This window comes from Eurosta solidaginis, unplaced genomic scaffold (assembly GCF_040869045.1).
Source record: "Eurosta solidaginis isolate ZX-2024a unplaced genomic scaffold, ASM4086904v1 ctg00001203.1, whole genome shotgun sequence".
Taxonomy (NCBI): Eukaryota; Metazoa; Arthropoda; class Insecta; order Diptera; family Tephritidae; genus Eurosta; species Eurosta solidaginis.
Genome location: NW_027137019.1, coordinates 77138 through 90710, shown reverse-complemented (window position 1 = coordinate 90710; position 13573 = coordinate 77138).

Genomic DNA, 13573 nt, shown 5'->3' with positions numbered 1-13573 from the left:
GATGTATATGTGAAGGCGTTCTCGCGATATCGACCAAAATGTGGACCAGGTGATCCAGAAAATCATCTGTCGGGTACTGCTAATTTATTTATATATGCAATACCACTAACAGTATTCCTGCCAAGATTCCAAGGGCTGTTGATTTCGCCTTGTAGAACTTTTTCATTTTCTTCTACCTAATATGGTAGGTGTCACACCCATTTTACAAAGTTTTTTCCAAAGTTATATTTTGCATCAATAAACCAATACAGTTACAATGTTTCATCCCTTTTTCGTATTTAGTATGGAATTATGGCATTTTTTTAATTTTTCGTAATTTTCGATATCGATAAAGTGGGCGTGGTTATGGTCGGATTTCGGCCATTTTTTACACCAAGATAAAGTGAGTTCAGATAAGTACGTGGGCTAAGTTTAGTAAAGATATATCGGTTTTTGCTCAAGTTATTGTGTTAACGGCCGAGCGGAAGGACAGACGGTGGACTGTGTATAAAAACTTGGCGTGGCTTCCACCGAATTCGCCCATTTTCACAGAGAAGGGTTACCGTCATAGAATCTATACCCCTACCAAATTTGAGAATGATTGGTAAATTTTTGTTCGACTTATGGCATTAAAAGTATTCTAGACAAACTAAATGAAAATGGGCGGAGCCACGCCCATTTTGAAATTTTCTTTTATTTTTGTATTTTTTGCATCATATCATTACTGGAGTTGAATTTTAATTTAATTTACTTATATACAGTAAAGATATTAAATTTTTTGTTAAAATTTGAATTTAAAAAATTTTTTTTAAAAGTGGGCGTGTTCTTCATCCAATTTTGCTAATTTTTATTTAGCACATATATAGTAATAGTAGTAACGTTCCTGCCAAATTTCATCATGATATCTTCAACGACTGCCAAATTACAGCTTGCAAAACTTTTAAATTACCTTCTGTATAAGTGGGCGGTGCCACGCCCATTGTTCAAAATCTTACTAATTTTCTATTCTGCGTCATACGTCAACCCATCTACCAAGTTTCATCGCTTTAACCGCCTTTGGCAATGAATTATCGAATTTTTTCGGTTTTTCGAAATTTTCGATATCGAAAAAGTGGGCGTGGTTAAGTCCGATATCGTTCATTTTAAATAGCGATCTGAGATGAGTGCCCAGGAATCTACATACCAAATTTCATCAAGATACCTCAAAATTTACTCAAGTTATCGTGTTAACGGACAGATGTACGAACGGACGGACGGACATGGCTCAATCAAATTTTTTTTCGATACTGATGATTTTGATATATGGAAGTCTATATCTATCTCGATTCCTTTATACCTGTACAACCAACCGTTATCCAGTCAAAGTTAATATACTCTGTGAGCTCTACTCAACTGAGTATAAAAATAATATGACAGATGTGGCGGCTACACCGCCGTCGTGAATGTAATCAGCGCTAATATTATTAAAATGAACCTTTTCTCAGAGAGCGAGAAGTTTCATATCAGGTCATCAGTAGCTTGTTCAATGACGACTAAAGAAAGAGAATAATAATATGTGTAGAGTGAGCAATATGAACTTATGTACATTAAATCAGTGTCAAGTCCGGTGATGTGAAAAATTTGAAGAGACAAGAGATATAAATGCTAATTTTGCAGCATAGTTTTTTGCTGATTCCAATCTGCATTCGCAGAGCCATGAAGCTGCCGGAAAAAACTAAGTTCCTCCTCTATGCCTTTCAATCCTCCGGTGAACGAAGCTTCCTCCGTTGTTGTCCTTCAGCAACGACGGCAATGTTTCCTATATTTCAGGACGAGCGTGACAGAGGTATGATGACTTCTCCACTGTTATGATGGCTTTCACTCCAAAACGATAACACTCCAACGATTAAGACTTCAGGGGTTCTGAGAAAAAAGTTTGAGCTTAACGTAAAAATATTTAAAAAATATTTTACAACTCCATTGGTTTATTATAAACGTTGAATTAAGATGTTCACCGTTTGCAGAAATATTCTGAATTATTTCTGTTGCTCCAAATGATGTCATTTGAAAACATGCATTAAATGTGCGAATTGACTTCAAGAACAGGCTATAATCTGGATCTGTACCCATGAGTAAGCCATGCAATGGTTCGGATGGAGTTTCAATTTCCATTAGTTGAAATTTCCGGATGAGCAACACATCCCGGCTGGCTCATTTTTAAATTTAAGTGCATGGCAATGCTGGCATTCCTTGTCCAAAGTACTATTGGCAACTTTGGAATGAGTGTAGTATTCAACATCAGGCTCATACTGGAATGCTAGTCGAAGAAATGAATTTGATGTAAATGTTCGATGACCATGTTGGCGGTGTTGGTCATTTGCTCTACGTCTGCCGATTTCGAATCTGCACGTGTCTCTCCGTTCTAATCGTCTTTGTTCGTTTCGTTCATCTCGTCTCTCTTGTGCTTGTGATGTACGCGACTGCGCCATGCTTATACGCGCATCTGCATTGTTTCGTTGGACTTGTTCTCTTGATCTTTGTGCTCTCCTATTTTCATGGTTTCTATGTTGAATTGTTCGACGACTCAAATTGGACCCTATGCGTCTTGCAGGCATTGTTGACTGTACATAAAACAGAAATATAAATCAAGTTAAAATACTTATTTGTGAAAAATTGTTACTCAATTTTGTATTTGCTTTCGTTTGCTCACGATTCGACTTACCTTTCACAATAATAAAATAATAATATTTATTAAACATGTACACGTAGGTTTTTATACTCGGTGTTCTTTGCACACAGAGTATATTAACTTTGATTGGATAACGGTAGGTTGTACAGTTATAAAGGAATCGAGATAGATATAGACTTGCATATATCAAAATCATCAGTATCGACAAAAAATTTGATTGGGCCTTGTCGGTCCGTCCGTCCGTCTGTCCGTTAACATGATAACTTGAGTAAATTTTGAGGTATCTTGATGAAATTTGGTATGTAGGTTCCTGGGCACTCATCTCAGATCGCTATTTAAAATGAACGATATCGTACTATAACCACGCCCACTTTTTCGATATCGAAAATTTCGAAAAACCAAAAAAGTGCGATAATTCATTACCAAAGACGGATAAAGCGATGAAACTTGGTAAGTGGGTTGAACTTATGACGCAGAACAGAAAATTAGTCCAATTTTGGACAATGGGCGTGGCACCGCCTACTTTTAAAAGAAGGTAATTTAACATAAAGGTTAAGTAAATAAGGTAATAAATAAACAAGGATAAATAAGGTAAATAAAATTAGTAAAAATCGTATGAAGAACACGCCCCTTTTAAAAAAAAATTTTGAAAGTCAAATTTTAACAAAAAATTGAATATCTTTACAGCATATAAGCAAATTATGTCAACATTCAACTCCAGTGGTGATATGGTGCAACAAAATACAAAAATAAAGAAAACTTCAAAATGGGCGTGGCTCCGCCCTTGTCTAGAATACTTTTAATGCCATAAGTCGAACAAAAATTTTCCAATCCTTGTGAAATTTGGTAGGGGCATACACTCTATGACGATAACTGTTTTCTGTGAAAATGGGCGAAATCGGTTGAAGCCACGCCCAGTTTTTATACACAGTCAACCGTCTGTCCTTCCGCTCGGCCGTTAACACGATAACCTAAGCAAAAATCGATATATCTTTACTAAGCTTAGTTCACGTACTTATCGGAACTCACTTTATATTGGTAAAAAACTGGCCGAAATCCGAATATGACCACGCCCACTTCTTCGATATCGAAAATTACGAAAAATGAAAAGAAATGCCATAATTCTATACCAAATACGAAAAAAGGGATGAAAAATGTTGATTGGATTGGTTTCTTGACGCAATATATAACTTTAGAAAAAACTTTGTAAAATGGGTGTGACACCTACCATATTAAGTACAAGAAAATGAAAAAATTCTGCAAGGCGAAATCAAAAGCCCTTGGAATCTTGGCAGGAAGATACAAACACATTCTAGAGTCACCCCTGGTCCAACTTTATGGCAATATCCCGAAATGGCGTCCACCTATAGAACTATGGCCACTCCCTTTTAAAATTCTCTTTAATACCTTCCATTTGATACCCATGTCATACAAACACATTCCAGGGTTACCAAAGGTTCATTTTCCTACATGGTGATTTTCCCTTGTTTTGTCTCCAAAGCTCTCAGCTGAGTATGTAATGTTCGGTTACCCTCGACCTTAGCCTTCCTTACTTGTTTGATATAAATTTTTTTTAATGAAGAATTAGTGCACTGCAAATTAAGGATAAATTCTCGACAATAGTAAAATTAACATTATAGTTGCACAAAAAAATTGATAATACATACAACATTCACTATTCCGTATTACAACGCGTACATATTTAAAATAATATTTAATTCAAACTGAATGTTCCCAATTTCTATTTAGCCTTGAGTTTTTGCGCTTACTTTGCCCTACCTATAAGTAAATTTTCGTTTGCTCAAGTTGTTTTTAAATTAAATTTACAGGGTAGATGAGAAAATTAAAATCGTTAAAGGAAACTTTAAAGTGAGGAATAATTTATCTGCCCGGTAAATTAAGTGAACTTATTGGATTGATGAGAAAACGGCCCTTCAAGTAGGAAATAACAAACTGTATATTTGCAGACTACAGTCATCACAATAGTAAACTTAACAAAAAAATTTAAGTTTATATACAACCTCTAATTGTTCCCTTTCCACTTTCTCTTTGTCCTCGTTTTCGCCTTCGGCTTTCTCTTCCTCTGCGTCTTCGCCTTCCTCTTCCTGATGTTGACGTTTGTTCATCACAAGCAAAATTTAATTTACAGGGCAGATGAGAAAACGACAATCGTTAAAGTTAACTTTAAAGTGAGGAATAATTTATCTGCCCGCTAAGTTAATTGGACTTTATTGTATTGATGAGAAAACGGCGCTTAAAGTAGCATATAACAAACTGCATATTTGCACACTAGAGTCATCACAAAATAAAAGTAGTAATCTTAGCAAAAAAATTTTAGTTTATATATAAGCTCTTACTGTTCGTCTTCCACTTCCTCTTCGTCTTCGTCTTCCTCTTCCTCTTCTTTTTTCTTTGTCTTCGTTGTCTTCGTCTTCCTTTTCCTCTTCCTCATTCCCTTCCCCTTCCTCGTCATCTTCCTCTTCTTCCTTTTCTTCTATCTCTACCTCTTTCTCTTCCTTGTAATAATTTCCTTATAATAAATTTCTTGAAATAGGTGGGTTCCTGTTCCACTTGCAGAAAAAAACTTCATGGTTGTATGTAATTTTGAATTCTGTATCATAAAAAAATTTAAAAAATTTTGCCAAAAAATAATAAAATAACTGGTGGACTACCCTTAACATGTATGAGACCATACCTAGATATTTGTTGACCGATTATCAGACCTACCCGATATAACACCCCTTTCATTTGATATCCATATCGTAAACACCCATCCACTGGTAGCCCTAGTCAATATTTAGGTCTAAATCCATCTGTCATCCACCCAATAAAGTTCAACTAACTTACCGGGCAGGTAAGCTATTCCTCACTTTAAAGTCAACTTTAACGATTTTCGGTTTCTCATGTGCCCTGTGAAATGAAGCTTGCATTTGATTTAGATTTCGCAACGTCACTGTAATACGTTCACATTAAAAGCGTGCTATTTTTTTTTTTGTTGTATACTTTTAAGCTTGACATAATATGCTTTAATTTAAACCTAAGTAAAGAATATATTGTTGCCGCTGAACCTGATAAGTCACAGCGGTTCGAATCTCACTGGCACCTCTATTTGATTAGATCTTTTTTTTTACGTTAAAAGCTAAAAATTAATTTTAAAGGGCAGATGAGCTGCCGCTAAATTTTTCCGGCCGGTAATTTAAAGAATTTGAGCAAACGAAAACTCACTTGTAAGCAGGATAAAGTGAAAGGTAAAATTAAAGGCTAGATGAAAAAATGGCCCTTAAGCTAACATCAAAAGATTCTATTGGATACCCATATTTTACAAACACATCCAAGGGTTACCCAGGTCCATATTTTGGTCTAGTCAAAGTTAATATACTCTGTGAGCTCTACTCAACTGAGTATAAAAATAATATGACAGATGTGGCGGCTACACCGCCGTCGTGAATGTAATCAGCGCTAATATTATTAAAATGAACCTTTTCTCAGAGAGCGAGAAGTTTCATATCAGGTCATCAGTGGCTTGTTCAATGACGACTAAAGAAAGAGAATAATAATATGTGTAGAGTGAGCAATATGAACGTATGTACATTAAATCAGTGTCAAGTCCGGTGATGTGAAAAATTTGAAGAGACAAGAGATATAAATGCTAATTTTGCAGCATAGTTTTTTGCTGATTCCAATCTGCATTCGCAGAGCCATGAAGCTGCCGGAAAAAACTAAGTTCCTCCTCTATGCCTTTCAATCCTCCGGTGAACGAAGCTTCCTCCGTTGTTGTCCTTCAGCAACGACGGCAATGTTTCCTATATTTCAGGACGAGCGTGACAGAGGTATGATGACTTCTCCACTGTTATGATGGCTTACACTCCAAAACGATAACACTCCAACGATTAAGACTTCAGGGGTTCTGAGAAAAAAGTTTGAGCTTAACGTAAAAATATTTAAAAAATATTTTACAACTCCATTGGTTTATTATAAACGTTGAATTAAGATGTTCACCGTTCGCAGAAATATTCTGAATTATTTCTGTTGCTCCAAATGATGTCATTTGAAAACATGCATTAAATGTGCGAATTGACTTCAAGAACAGGCTATAATCTGGATCTGTACCCATGAGTAAGCCATGCAATGGTTCGGATGGAGTTTCAATTTCCATTAGTTGAAATTTCCGGATGAGCAACACATCCCGGCTGGCTCATTTTTAAATTTAAGTGCATGGCAATGCTGGCATTCCTTGTCCAAAGTACTATTGGCAACTTTGGAATGAGTGTAGTATTCAACATCAGGCTCATACTGGAATGCTAGTCGAAGAAATGAATTTGATGTAAATGTTCGATGACCATGTTGGCGGTGTTGGTCATTTGCTCTACGTCTGCCGATTTCGAATCTGCACGTGTCTCTCCGTTCTAATCGTCTTTGTTCGTTTCGTTCATCTCGTCTCTCTTGTGCTTGTGATGTACGCGACTGCGCCATGCTTATACGCGCATCTGCATTGTTTCGTTGGACTTGTTCTCTTGATCTTTGTGCTCTCCTATTTTCATGGTTTCTATGTTGAATTGTTCGACGACTCAAATTGGACCCTATGCGTCTTGCAGGCATTGTTGACTGTACATAAAACAGAAATATAAATCAAGTTAAAATACTTATTTGTGAAAAATTGTTACTCAATTTTGTATTTGCTTTCGTTTGCTCACGATTCGACTTACCTTTCACAATAATAAAATAATAATATTTATTAAACATGTACACGTAGGTTTTTATACTCGGTGTTCTTTGCACACAGAGTATATTAACTTTGATTGGATAACGGTAGGTTGTACAGTTATAAAGGAATCGAGATAGATATAGACTTGCATATATCAAAATCATCAGTATCGACAAAAAATTTGATTGGGCCTTGTCGGTCCGTCCGTCCGTCTGTCCGTTAACATGATAACTTGAGTAAATTTTGAGGTATCTTGATGAAATTTGGTATGTAGGTTCCTGGGCACTCATCTCAGATCGCTATTTAAAATGAACGATATCGTACTATAACCACGCCCACTTTTTCGATATCGAAAATTTCGAAAAACCAAAAAAGTGCGATAATTCATTACCAAAGACGGATAAAGCGATGAAACTTGGTAAGTGGGTTGAACTTATGACGCAGAACAGAAAATTAGTCCAATTTTGGACAATGGGCGTGGCACCGCCTACTTTTAAAAGAAGGTAATTTAACATAAAGGTTAAGTAAATAAGGTAATAAATAAACAAGGATAAATAAGGTAAATAAAATTAGTAAAAATCGTATGAAGAACACGCCCCTTTTAAAAAAAAATTTTGAAAGTCAAATTTTAACAAAAAATTGAATATCTTTACAGCATATAAGCAAATTATGTCAACATTCAACTCCAGTGGTGATATGGTGCAACAAAATACAAAAATAAAGAAAACTTCAAAATGGGCGTGGCTCCGCCCTTGTCTAGAATACTTTTAATGCCATAAGTCGAACAAAAATTTTCCAATCCTTGTGAAATTTGGTAGGGGCATACACTCTATGACGATAACTGTTTTCTGTGAAAATGGGCGAAATCGGTTGAAGCCACGCCCAGTTTTCATACACAGTCAACCGTCTGTCCTTCCGCTCGGCCGTTAACACGATAACCTAAGCAAAAATCGATATATCTTTACTAAGCTTAGTTCACGTACTTATCTGAACTCACTTTATATTGGTAAAAAACTGGCCGAAATCCGAATATGACCACGCCCACTTCTTCGATATCGAAAATTACGAAAAATGAAAAGAAATGCCATAATTCTATACCAAATACGAAAAAAGGGATGAAAAATGTTGATTGGATTGGTTTCTTGACGCAATATATAACTTTAGAAAAAACTTTGTAAAATGGGTGTGACACCTACCATATTAAGTACAAGAAAATGAAAAAATTCTGCAAGGCGAAATCAAAAGCCCTTGGAATCTTGGCAGGAAGATACAAACACATTCTAGAGTCACCCCTGGTCCAACTTTATGGCAATATCCCGAAATGGCGTCCACCTATAGAACTATGGCCACTCCCTTTTAAAATTCTCTTTAATACCTTCCATTTGATACCCATGTCATACAAACACATTCCAGGGTTACCAAAGGTTCATTTTCCTACATGGTGATTTTCCCTTGTTTTGTCTCCAAAGCTCTCAGCTGAGTATGTAATGTTCGGTTACCCTCGACCTTAGCCTTCCTTACTTGTTTGATATAAATTTTTTTTAATGAAGAATTAGTGCACTGCAAATTAAGGATAAATTCTCGACAATAGTAAAATTAACACTATAGTTGCACAAAAAAATTGATAATACATACAACATTCACTATTCCGTATTACAACGCGTACATATTTAAAATAATATTTAATTCAAACTGAATGTTCCCAATTTCTATTTAGCCTTGAGTTTTTGCGCTTACTTTGCCCTACCTATAAGTAAATTTTCGTTTGCTCAAGTTGTTTTTAAATTAAATTTACAGGGTAGATGAGAAAATTAAAATCGTTAAAGGAAACTTTAAAGTGAGGAATAATTTATCTGCCCGGTAAATTAAGTGAACTTATTGGATTGATGAGAAAACGGCCCTTCAAGTAGGAAATAACAAACTGTATATTTGCAGACTACAGTCATCACAATAGTAAACTTAACAAAAAAATTTAAGTTTATATACAACCTCTAATTGTTCCCTTTCCACTTTCTCTTTGTCCTCGTTTTCGCCTTCGGCTTTCTCTTCCTCTGCGTCTTCGCCTTCCTCTTCCTGATGTTGACGTTTGTTCATCACAAGCAAAATTTAATTTACAGGGCAGATGAGAAAACGACAATCGTTAAAGTTAACTTTAAAGTGAGGAATAATTTATCTGCCCGCTAAGTTAATTGGACTTTATTGTATTGATGAGAAAACGGCGCTTAAAGTAGCATATAACAAACTGCATATTTGCACACTAGAGTCATCACAAAATAAAAGTAGTAATCTTAGCAAAAAAATTTTAGTTTATATATAAGCTCTTACTGTTCGTCTTCCACTTCCTCTTCGTCTTCGTCTTCCTCTTCCTCTTCTTTTTTCTTTGTCTTCGTTGTCTTCGTCTTCCTTTTCCTCTTCCTCATTCCCTTCCCCTTCCTCGTCATCTTCCTCTTCTTCCTTTTCTTCTATCTCTACCTCTTTCTCTTCCTTGTAATAATTTCCTTATAATAAATTTCTTGAAATAGGTGGGTTCCTGTTCCACTTGCAGAAAAAAACTTCATGGTTGTATGTAATTTTGAATTCTGTATCATAAAAAAATTTAAAAAATTTTGCCAAAAAATAATAAAATAACTGGTGGACTACCCTTAACATGTATGAGACCATACCTAGATATTTGTTGACCGATTATCAGACCTACCCGATATAACACCCCTTTCATTTGATATCCATATCGTAAACACCCATCCACTGGTAGCCCTAGTCAATATTTAGGTCTAAATCCATCTGTCATCCACCCAATAAAGTTCAACTAACTTACCGGGCAGGTAAGCTATTCCTCACTTTAAAGTCAACTTTAACGATTTTCGGTTTCTCATGTGCCCTGTGAAATGAAGCTTGCATTTGATTTAGATTTCGCAACGTCACTGTAATACGTTCACATTAAAAGCGTGCTATTTTTTTTTTTGTTGTATACTTTTAAGCTTGACATAATATGCTTTAATTTAAACCTAAGTAAAGAATATATTGTTGCCGCTGAACCTGATAAGTCACAGCGGTTCGAATCTCACTGGCACCTCTATTTGATTAGATCTTTTTTTTTACGTTAAAAGCTAAAAATTAATTTTAAAGGGCAGATGAGCTGCCGCTAAATTTTTCCGGCCGGTAATTTAAAGAATTTGAGCAAACGAAAACTCACTTGTAAGCAGGATAAAGTGAAAGGTAAAATTAAAGGCTAGATGAAAAAATGGCCCTTAAGCTAACATCAAAAGATTCTATTGGATACCCATATTTTACAAACACATCCAAGGGTTACCCAGGTCCATATTTTGGTCTATATCTCGAGACTCTAGTCACCAACAGGTATGAAAGCTACCCTGTACTAAAGCAGTCATCAACAGCTTTCATTTGATATCCATATTGTATAAACACTGTGTAGGGGTATACGGGCCCACGTTTTGGCCGATATCAAGAGAACCGAGTCACCAATAGGTATGAAAACCACCCTGAACTAAAGCACTCGTCAACGGCTTTCATTTGATATCCATATTGTACAAACACTGTCTAGGGGTACCCGGGTCCACGTTTTGACCTATATTTTGAGACCCTAGTCACCAAGGGGTACGAAAAATATCCCCTATCAAAGTACTCATAAACAGCTTCCATTTGATATTCATATTGTACAAACACATCCCAGGAATACCCAGGTCCACGTTTTGATCTCAAGACCCTAGCCACCTAGCGAAAAAAGGTAGACGTTGGCCGATTCTCAGACCTACCCAGTATGCTCACCAAATTTCATCGGTTTAGCCGTTTCGGAGGAGCTATGCTGCTAACACCGTGACACAAGAACTTTATATATTAGATTACGATATTAGATCCAGTGTTATTTTAAAGAAGGCAACAAGATAAAACTTGGTGAAGTATCTGCGTTGTCGTCCGCAAAAAGCAGTTAATGAAACATGTTGCGTTAACCTATACGTATACGTACAATTTATCTCAGCTGTCAAAAATGGGATGTCCTAACGCGCCTCAAAATCATAGCCTTCACCATCAACTTACATCAATTCGAAGGTTAAGAAGCCAACTTTTTCAAAAATCGAAAGTTGCTACCAAAATTCTTTTCGTGAGCAGCCCTTCGATGAAAAAGAGCTATTTTTGCTTCGGATTTGTAATCCTGGCATTAATTCGAGTTTTTTGATATCCCATTTGATAATTTAGAATAAATTTTCGGTGAAAATCATAAATTAAACCTTTACTATGTAAAATACCCCAAAATTATTCTGAAGTGCCCACATTTGATTTTGAGGATGATGGCACCTATGGCCAATAGGGCTGACCACATTCGACACGGCGCCTACAGACCACAACCACAATAAAGCAAAGCTTGACGCAACCGTAGCCTTTTGATTGCTTTGAAAGCAACCAATATAAATCACAGCAACTAGTAGCGAAAAATTTAGAAAAAAACATTAATTATGCTTAAAAAAAAGCCCAAAAGAATGATTTCAGCTTTTATTATCTGTTATTTACTTCTATTTTAGTTTTTATTGACAAAATAAAAAGGACGCCACTCACTGTCGCTTCCCAAAAATAGAATTAGGTTTAATCTGCCCTGCAAAAATCGTTGGATCATATGCACCACTGGAGTACTTACCATTATACTCCGCTGTAATGCACCACTGGACCAACTCGTGTTTCTACACTAACATTTTATAAGCCGATCATTGCTCGTTTTTAGCGATTTTAATCACTACACGATGTTTTTTGGACTGTGGGTACTCCGCAGAGCTAGAGTATATTTTTTGTATGAATTGTAATTAATTTTGGAGCACTCGGTTGGTCCATAGCGAGTACACCATACATGCATGCATGGAGTACTCGCGATTTTTGCAGGGTGGCTACAACAGCTTTCGTGATTGATTTCCGGTCTGCTCTGTCGCGCCGAAAATGGCGACGCTGATAAGAACATGTGTAACAAGTAAGGAAGGCTAAGTTCGGGTGTAACCGAACATTACATACTCAGTTGAGAGCTATGGAGACAAAATAAGGGAAAATCACCATGTAGGAAAACGAACCTAGGGTAACCCTGGAATGTGTTTGTATGACACGTGTATCAAATGGAAGGTATTAAAGAGTATTTAAAGAGGGAGTGAGCCATAGTTCTATAGGTGGACGCCATTTAGGGATATCGCCATAAAGGTGGACCAGGGCTGACTCTAGAATTTTTGTGTACGATATGAGTATCAAATGAAAGGTGTTAATGAGTATTTTAAAAGGTGGGCCTTAGTTCTATAGGTGGACGCCTTTTCAATATATCACCATAAAGGTGGACCAGGGGTGACTCTAGAATTTGTTTGTACGGTATGGGTATCAAATGAAAGGTGTTAATGAGTATTTTAAAAGGAGTGGGCCTTAGTTTTATAGGTGGAAGCCGTTTCGAGATATCGCCATAAAGGTGGGCCAGGGGTGACTCTAGAATGCGTCTGCACAATATGGGTATCAAACGAAAGGTGTTAATAAGTATTTTAAAAGGGAGTGGGTCTCAGTTCTATAGTTGGACCAGGGGTGACTCTAGAATGTGTTTGTACGATATGGGTATCACATTAAAGGAATAAAGGGTTTTAAAAGGGAGTGGTGGTAGTTGTATATGTGAAGGCGTTTTCGAGATATCGACCAAAATGTGGACCAGGGTGACCCAGAACATCATCGGTCGGGTACCGCTAATTTATTTATACATATATATAATACCACGAATAGTATTCCTGCCAAGATTACAAGGACTTTTGATTTCGCCCTGCAGAACTTTTTCATTTTCTTGTACTTAATATGGTAGGAGTCACACCCATTTTACAAAGTTTTTTCCAAAGTTATATTTTGCATCAATAAACCAATACAGTTACAATGTTTCATCCCTTTTTCGTATTTAGTATGGAATTATGGCATTTTTTTAATTTTTCGTAATTTTCGATATCGATAAAGTGGGCGTGGTTATGGTCGGATTTCGGCCATTTTTTACACCAAGATAAAGTGAGTTCAGATAAGTACGTGGGCTAAGTTTAGTAAAGATATATCGGTTTTTGCTCAAGTTATTGTGTTAACGGCCGAGCGGAAGGACAGACGGTGGACTGTGTATAAAAACTTGGCGTGGCTTCCACCGAATTCGCCCATTTTCACAGAGAAGGGTTACCGTCATAGAATCTATACCCCTACCAAATTTGAGAATG